Consider the following 9422-nt stretch of genomic DNA (forward strand, 5'->3'; position numbering starts at 1 on the left):
TTAGAGAGACTCAATTGAGAAATAAAATTTGGAGTGACCAAAATAGGACAAATCCTATTTTAGAGCGACCCTATGTGCAGTTTACCCTTTAAATTTTTATAGAAACAACAAGAAGTAGATAAAAATAAAATGGTATATCAAATATTGAAGGAGTGATAATAAATTTAACTCATGACATTCAGTAATTTTTTGAGGGGGTCATTTTGGTTCCCAACCTTTAAAATTTAATTAAAAATTTTCTTTTGGACTGAAAAATTGATTGAACTATTAAAATTTTAACGACATTAATGTGGTCACTAGCATGGTAGAACACGTATAATTCATAAAAATTAAAATATTTAAAAAACCAATAAATTTCAAAAAAAATTCATAAAAACTTTTAGAAAATTTATCCATGTTAACAGTAAAGTATGCATAACATTCACATGAGCTACCACGTCAATGCTATTAAATTTTAACAAATTAGTCAACTTTTTTAACAAAAAAAAGCAATTTTATTAAAATTTAAAAGTTGAAGCCAAAATGACCCCCCAAAAAATAAGGATCAAAATGATAAAATGAATACATATTAGAGACTAAAATTATATTTACACCAATATTAAAAACCTACCACCTATAAAATAAATCAGTAAAAATGATACATGGAAGAAAAATATAGCTAATGGAATTTATTCCAAAATTAAAAAGAATTTATTTCAAAATTAAAGCATATTCTAAAAATAGATGAAAATATTATTTAATGTGATAAATAGTGGTCTTAATTATTTTATTTAATATTATAAAATGTTGATGTGTTAGGTAATAAAACCCATCACTTATCATATTATTAATTTCAGTTTGTGAAAAGGGAAGGAAACTTGGTTGTTAATTGACTAACCAGAACATGTTCATTTACTGATGTTAATTTACGTATTCTTGATGTTTCTATATTTAAAATTACTTTTAGGAGATAAATTTGGTTCTCCTTATATAAGAATAAATTGATATAAGGTAATATGGTGTCTTCTCTTATTTATAAAAAAAAAATCGTGGCTTAAAATTACAATTTTATTTTCCATGAAAACCTGAATTGATAAGTTGTTAGAAATGGGCCGGGGGATAAGTAATGAGTTTATTGGAAAAAAATAAATTTCCAATTAATTCAAGAGAAGTAAAAATAAATAGGTAGCTTGCTATTGGCTTCTTGATCTTGCTAGAAATGAACCGGTGCTAAATATTTGGTTGCACTATGGGGCAGTCAAATCAATGGTCAATTATTTCAACAACTAGAATTTTCTAAAATTAATGCTATCACATGAAAATTATATTGTTTTTTTTAATTATGAAATTAGTTGGATTATTTTGTAATCATATTAAAAGTATTTCAAGTGCATATTATTGTTGAATACTTTTTATAAATTACAGATTCAATGTTGTTTTTGTGCGAAATATTTAGTTAGAGGTCTAAAGGTTTGAAAAATCATATAAAAGATTATCAAAATGTGTGTGATGTTGTTTTGGTGGAAGATGAAGTTTACCTTTCTTTTTCTTTTAATTTAGTTTATATACTATAGTTAGGAAGTCATTAATTAAGTTAATTATAACACTAACTAAACTTAGTGGATGGTATTATTATCATTACAAATGGTTTCTTTACCATTTTAAATCCTTAACTAATTGCTATTTAAACCATCCAACCTTTGACCAATTAAAAATTTATAGTGATTGGATTTAGTCCCTAACCCTTAATTAACTATTAATTCGACCAAATTTTTTAACCAAACTTCCTTACAATATTACCTTATCTTTGTAAATATTAATAATATTTAATATTTACGGGCTCGATTTATAAAAACGAGATTCTAAAACCGTATTTTTCGGTGCCAATGAAAATCGGGCTGTTACAATGTGTAGATGTATGTGTAATAATATGTGAAAATAAAGATAAAAGTGAACATGTGAATTAAGTGTTAAATGATATATGTGAATTAATGAGAGAAATATTTTGATATGTGAATGTGAAAGTTAATTTAGTGATAATATATGTTAAAGTTAAATTTATGAGTTATAAAGTTAATTTAAATGATTTTATGTTTTGAAAATGAATTAAAAGTTTAAGTGTAACAGTGAAAGAAATTGTATAAATAAATATTATTAAAATTAATTGAATTATATATATAAGGTAAGATTCATTCCAATTGAATACTTGCTAAGTAAGTGTGATATATATATATATATAACACTTAGTTTTGGTAGTGTAAATATGAACTATAAATGTATATTAGAAGTGTTATAAAGCAAGTGTATGAATACAATTTAAAAAGATGATTATGTGCTTAAATGTAACATCTCTTTCTCATATCTGTTATCAAATCGGGTGGGGGGTGTTACATGCGTCAAATTTATTCAAGGGGACAAGGTGCTACCTCTTCAACAATAAGGATTGTAGCTCGTGGAACAACAATAATCTTTTCCATGTAATTAAGGTGGAGTATTTTTTTTTATCTTCAATATGATCACAATGAGTTGCAACCTCATGTTTTACACGAGCATCAATAAATCATTGATCATCTTTGCTTAAATATGACTACTTTTTTTGTTGGAAAAATCAATTAAGAAAATAGTGAACGTTGCACAATAAATGTTTAATTTTTGTTCTTAAACCTTAAATTGAATTATTACTTGTGTTTTGAGCGAGACTTTCTAAGTCGTTTCTTAGCTTTCTACCAAACAACTTTCTCTACTATCATTGAATCCTAGCTTACTTTGAGTGTGAGCTCAAATAACAATAATTGAATGCACAAATTGAAAACTTTAATTAACTTTCCTTATAGGAACCATAATTTTTTTGATTTTTTTTGTAAAAAAATAGGATTTATTCTAAAAATAAATTGCCACTATTTTTTTGATAGAGTAACAATGCTCATTGATGTGTTAATTAGGTCATTCCATAGTTCTTATTTGTAGGAAACATGTCACACCCCAAGTTTTAGAATCCACATCTTGACTAGTTGACGTGGTGGCGTAATCTTGTAAGTTAGTCCGTCTAATCAACAAGATTAGACCTAGTCTGGGGTGGAATTGTTCAGCATTTCACTAAGATCCGCCATCTAGTGGGCTTTCGCATCTTTAGTTTTGACGAACTTCTGCATTGGCGAGTTCTCCCGTGCATAAACACACCAATGGCGAGTTCTTTTACAGTTAAGATACTTATTCAATAGTTTAACTGGGGTAGGTAGGACATGTATCAGTTACGTGTCAAACTCTTAGTAAAGAACGTGTCATTTTGCATGACACCTGTAAAGCCTTGTTAATGGTGTCTGATTAGGGGAATTGTGTATGCATGAATAGTGATTAGGTAACCTGTTACAGTGGGATTATAGGCTAAGTCCTTTATAAATAAGATGAAGGCTTAATGGAGAAGGACTTTATTTTTTGTTTCTCTTTTCATCCCTGTTCTTTAAAATAGAAGCCTAGTGTGTTATTGCTTTGTGAAGAAGGTACCAACCTTTAGCTTGTTTAGTAACAGACTTTCTCAAGCCAATTGCTAGCAAATTCTTGAGTCCTTCTTTAGTTTAATACTAGAGAATGATAGGGTTGTAGGAATCATTTATCTAGGTTTCTAGTGGAAGTTGGAGGGAAGGAAACTTATTTCAGGTTAATATTTGCATGTTTCCAATTCCTTTTTTTAATTAAAATTTCAATTGTTTCTGTGCTTAATGAATATTTAATTTTATTTAGCTAAAGAAATGAGAGAAGGCCCTAGTATAAAAGCGAAAGAACCTGTAAGATAGGGAAAGCTCATCTTGGTCATCTCTGGTGAGTTCCACTCGTGATTCTATTAAATCTCATCTAATTTTCTAATAGCGTTGTTTTTCCAAGTAAGTATGTTATTAAAAATCAACAGTGCATGTCTGTGAGAATGAACTAAAATGATAAAGACGGTTTATGCATGAATGGTTGTGAATGGATTTTTTCCTTGGCTTACAAGCTCCGTATCCGAAATGTTGGAAAGGGGGAATGGTGGAAATTGTTGAGATGTGATGGCAGATATGTATGGAGATTATGATATAAAATGAGATTTACCTCCAGTAGGGCATGTAAATGCAAACCACAAATGGTGAATGTCCTGACCTTGCGGGGGAACACGTAAGTGTTTGAATTAACAAGTAGGATTTGCGGAGGTTCAGATGGATATATGAAATATTGGCTCATTGGAGCAATACTGTGAATAAGAAACTGTAGCTCTTTGGAGTGTTTTGTGGATCAGAAGTTAACGCGAGGAAAGGGCCCATGGATAGTCCATGCAAAACATGCGAGTGTTATGTAAGTCGCTGCATGTGAATAGTGCTTGGATGAATGGGTATCCGCACAATTTGTGCTTAACAGTGAATAGCATCCGCTTGTGAACTAACTTGGTTGTAGTATGAAATTGTTTGTGTTTTGTGATTTGGCATGACTAATATTTGCATGGAAACCTAAGTTAGAGGCGGATAGTATCCGCCAATGAACCTTAAATTGTTTAGTGTTAAGAATTCGCTGACAGATCTTATACATCTACATTGGTGTATCCGTGGTTTTATTAAGTGTGGTACAAGTTTAACTAAATTCTATTTCTTGAAAACCTTGTCCGAAGGTTTATTATTTTATCCTTGTGTAAGCAGTTGGTTTATTATTTATCTTTTCATTTACAACATATCATTATTCACAAATGATTGGAATTAATTTATTTATTATAAGTGAAAAATTACAATCATCTAAACTTATATTATCCGCGTGTAAGATGGTTGACATCATCTAATATTAGTATAGATGTTTTTCTCCAAATTTTAACACTAATGGAAGGACATTTTATAGATGTGAAGACCATTATTATCTGCTATTTGTTAATAACCTATCAGAGTAATTTGATGATTGAAGTCATTCATGCTATACTACCAATTTTACTTTACTCATCGTGTCGATCCTCATCAAGTCAAAGGTAAAAATCATACACACTGTCCATTTATCATTTTTGTATATTAAAAATATAACCTAAAAGGATCCTCTTATCAAATTGATTCACTTCATGCAAAGAATTATTCATCAATCTGGGTTTTGTCTCAAATTCGCATTAACGTCACCTTTTTAGCAAGCAGCTTTTTTTCTTGCTATTGTTGACGACGAGTTTCACATCACTTTTTTCTTGACTTGATGCTCAATTAATACAAATATGTCATCATCTTTCATTTATAAAGAGGTTAATAATAGTATATAAATTTAATTATTGGTGTCCAAGAAAAAGTACAAAAGGCGATTAATTTGAGCAAAAGGAAAGAGTGGCATCCAGCTTAACACCTGACGCAATAACAGAATTCCTAGGATCTCCGGCTCCCACCCCAAAATCCCGTCTCCATCTTGTTTGCGCTTACTGATTCTCTGGGACCCACCTCTTGTCGGTGACACCCCAAGCCATTACAAGAATGTTTGCCCATGCCCCTTGACTATGTGGAGCTCTCACCCTGTTCCATCTCACAACACCACACCTTTGCTTTCTTGCTTGTTATGCTCTTAAGACAAAACAGGATTCCGGGGCGTAATGTTGATGTCCCCAGGTGGTGCCCGTCACCGTCACACCTAGCTGGATCTTTACACATGTCCCAATCTGGGTGGACCATTTCCAGAGTCTTCCAATTCGAGAATGCCCCCCCGATTATCTCTTCTTTCCTACCATTCCCAAATTACACTACTTCAACTCTATTCTGCTCATACATTACAATATAATTATTCCATTAACCCTGTTTATCTATTTCTTCATTAACTATTCTTAACTTTATGACAAAAAGATGATGTCTTAACATTTATGTTATACATGGTGATTATAAATTAAAAATTCAACTTTAAAATATTTATAATTTTAGATGAATTCTGTTATTCTTGAATGTTGATATCTTAATTTCTTTTGATTCTTCAATATATATAAAAATCTATAGTCGAATTTCATCCCTTGGCATATTTTTTGTGATTCCACTTTTTTTTATGTCTAATAGCTTAAAGGTGTATAGAAAACGAAAACCAAAGGTGAGGCGACGGAGATTTTTATAGGTACTACGTGACATAGAGGTGATTGCATCTATTTTTATCTTATTGCAATCCTTACATTTAAATTCAAATACATTTTATGATTGATTTTATTATTACCTTGATGACTTTTGGAGCCACGGAAGACGATAGAAGCTTCAAGTTTGTTTTGTAGATAAAAGATTTGTTGAATGTTTTTCAGCAAAAACTAAATGGAATGTGAATAAGGAGATGGAGACGATGGTGCTGGTGAATTTTGACAATATCCTGGCTTGATGATCGACGCCTACAAAGGACTGTGGTGGCAGAGGCCGGCTGAAATCTGGGTTTGATGATGTTTTTCCTGGAAAACTATTGAATGGTTAAAGAAGGGGTGGGAAGAGGGAGAGACGTGAGAAACTGTTGAATTATGAGTTTATCTAAGAGCTTTTTAGTTTTTATTTAAAAAATTTTAATAGATTTAATTGCATCAAAGATCCCCGACCATCATTCTAAATTGATCTCCAAACTTTAAAACATTCTAATAATATCTCTAAACTATTGATGTTATGTCAATTAGGTCCTTTCATTATTGAAATTGTTACTATAAACATTAAATGACACGTAAAATTTTATGTGTTATGATTTAAAATAAAATATTAAAGAAAAATAAAACGTTGTTGCCGTATAATTTTTTTAAATTAAAAACTAAAAATAGATTAAAATTAAAGAGAGAGAGAGAGAATGGTAGTTTTTTTAAAAGCTTCAAAACCTCAAAAGTAAGATATTTGTAACATTCATTTTTACAATATTTATTTTAATTTATGTTACATAAGATTTGGTATATAATTTAACAATTAAATTAATTATTTAGTAACAGAAAAACTTTATCAATATAAAGATGTAATTAGAATGTTTTAAAATTTCAAAATATATGTAATATTTGAAAAGAGACATATATTTCCAAAAGTTGAATTAAATGCCGCATTAAAAATTCAACTAAACAAGCAGTAATTATCCAAAGGAGAAATTTTTAGATATATTTTTTAATTTTTTATACGTTTGTTGATATTTTAAACATTTTGATAATTTATATATATTCTTCTCCCAAAATTTTAGATATATTTTGAAATTTATTATTTTATATTTTTTAGAATTACTTTTTAAAACTTGAGATAGTACTGTCTATATTAGGTTAAATTTGTTATTATGGAATTTTTAGTATTCCCACACAAAGTTAACAACAGTCAACGAAATTAATATATATATATCCGTAAGTTTTTATAGTTTGAATAATAAAAAAATTAAAACATTATTAAACATGCTGCAATATAATTTACGACTTTTAATTTCTTGTTTGACCTTTCTCCTCTCGTTTGTATTTTCTTTTTCTTATAGTCATCAAAACATTGACCAACAAAACGTTTTTCAATAATAATAATATTATCGTATCCGTCAATTTCTTCTTAAAAATACATATTTAGATATGAAGGAAATAATACGATTAGAAGAATGTACGTCAATAGATAGGGGCAAAGCCAGAATAATTTTTTAGAGGTCGAATGAAATTTTAATTTTCTATAGGCTATATCTTTAAAATTTTTAAAGGATTAAATCGAAATTTTATAATTTTAGGGGGCCAAAGTGTAATTTTACATTTACTAGTTTAAAATTTTAAAGGTTTAAAGTTTAGGATTTAGGGTTTAGCCTAAATAATAATTTTTCATTTTAGGAGGGCCAGGCGCCCTGCTAGCCCCCTAGCTTCGCCTCTGTCAACAGAGCTCAATTAGGGATACGTGACAAAAACAATATTTTTCAAATTGATACGAGTAGATTATGTAGAGTGAAAGGAGTAATTGTCTGAGGTTGCTTACGGGCTCAAAGGCTTTTAAAAGCTTTGTGTGGGGTTGCTTACGGGCTCAAAGGCTTTTAACAGCTTCATTGACGAATGTAAGGTAGTGGATTTACCGCTTTTTGGGAAGAAATTTACTTGGTTCGACCCTAAAAATAAGATGAGTTGGTTGGATAGTTTTCTTGTTGATGAATATTGGTTGGTGCGCTTCAATGATCTCATTCAACAAGGATATGACAGATCAATTTCCGGTCATATATCGATTTTGCTATATAATTCATCGGTTGATTGTGTAACACCCCTTACCCGTATTCAACACCGGAATAGGGTACGAGGCATTACTAGAACACGTACACTTGTAAAAGTATTTAACCGAGTTATAAAACTTCATCTAAATTAAAACTTTCAAATTATTAACATGCTTTTATAATTCTTTATAATATATCCTCAAAATATTATATTCATAATAAATAGGACCTACGAGACCCGATACATATTCATGCAATTCACAAGTCTTAATAATTCAATGCTTAATTTCCATTTCATTCAATTCACAAATTTCTCATGTTCACAATTCAAATCATTAAGTTCAATACTAATACATATTTACCATTTAACTCAACGTTTATCGATTATACCATTCATTAACACATTTATGAAATTCTCAATTTTGCAATGAAAATATCACTTTAGCTTAAATAACAACATCAATTCAACTCATCATCCTGGTATAAATTCACTACCACTTATCCATTTACTATAATTTTTTTGGGCCCATTTGTCACTTACCATCCTTAATCAAATTAAGTACTTCACTTCTACTTTGCCATAGTATAATTATGGTCTTGTGTATAATCACTTAGCACTTTCCGAAGCTATAGCCATGCCATGGTCTTACACGGATCACATTTATCACTTGTCACTTGTCACTTGTCACTTGTCACTTGTCACTTGTCACTGATCAGATAAGTGTAGCTAAAGTTACCACTTATCACTTGTCACTTGTCACTTGTCACTGATCAGATAAGTGTAGCTAAAACTACCACTTATCACTTGTCACTTGTCACTTGTCACCAATCAGATAAGTGTAGCTAAACTACCACTTATCACTTGTCACTAATCAAAAGTACTCAAATCCGATATTCCGCTCAATTTGATCATTTATTCGATTTTCGCATTGTTATTTTATTCCCAATTCATCAACAAATATATCTCATCATACATTATATAATTCATGAAATTAACATGTAATCATTAAATTTCAGCCATATAAACTTACTATTTCATTACCTTTCCACACTCGTTTCCTATGCACATCACACAAGATATAAACATATCATTCAACCATAGTCGCAAGCTAGTGTATTTAAACATAACTCTTTTTGGAACTAACCACATGATAAACTATTTCACTAAAGATTACATAATTTAAACCTTACCACCCTTTTTATGATCACAAGTATATTTCCAATTAGGCACTTACCATTTCAATGCATAACTTATAAATTTAACGTGGCATAATCCAGCCACTACTTGGCCAAAGCCTAAGCAT

General features: G+C 30.1%; 1 long non-coding RNA gene across 1 annotated transcript; it reads left to right on the forward strand.

The window, feature by feature from the left end:
* Positions 1 to 3384: 3384 nt before the first annotated feature.
* On the forward strand, positions 3385 to 6382 carry LOC121217801 (uncharacterized). The gene is made up of 4 exons (XR_005914010.1): positions 3385 to 3636; positions 3721 to 5833; positions 6009 to 6081; positions 6242 to 6382. It is a non-coding gene; the product is annotated as an uncharacterized lncRNA (long non-coding RNA).
* The last annotated feature ends 3040 nt before the right edge of the window (positions 6383 to 9422 follow it).

The sequence above is a fragment of the Gossypium hirsutum genome, chromosome D05, assembly GCF_007990345.1.
Source record: "Gossypium hirsutum isolate 1008001.06 chromosome D05, Gossypium_hirsutum_v2.1, whole genome shotgun sequence".
Taxonomy (NCBI): domain Eukaryota; kingdom Viridiplantae; phylum Streptophyta; class Magnoliopsida; order Malvales; family Malvaceae; genus Gossypium; species Gossypium hirsutum.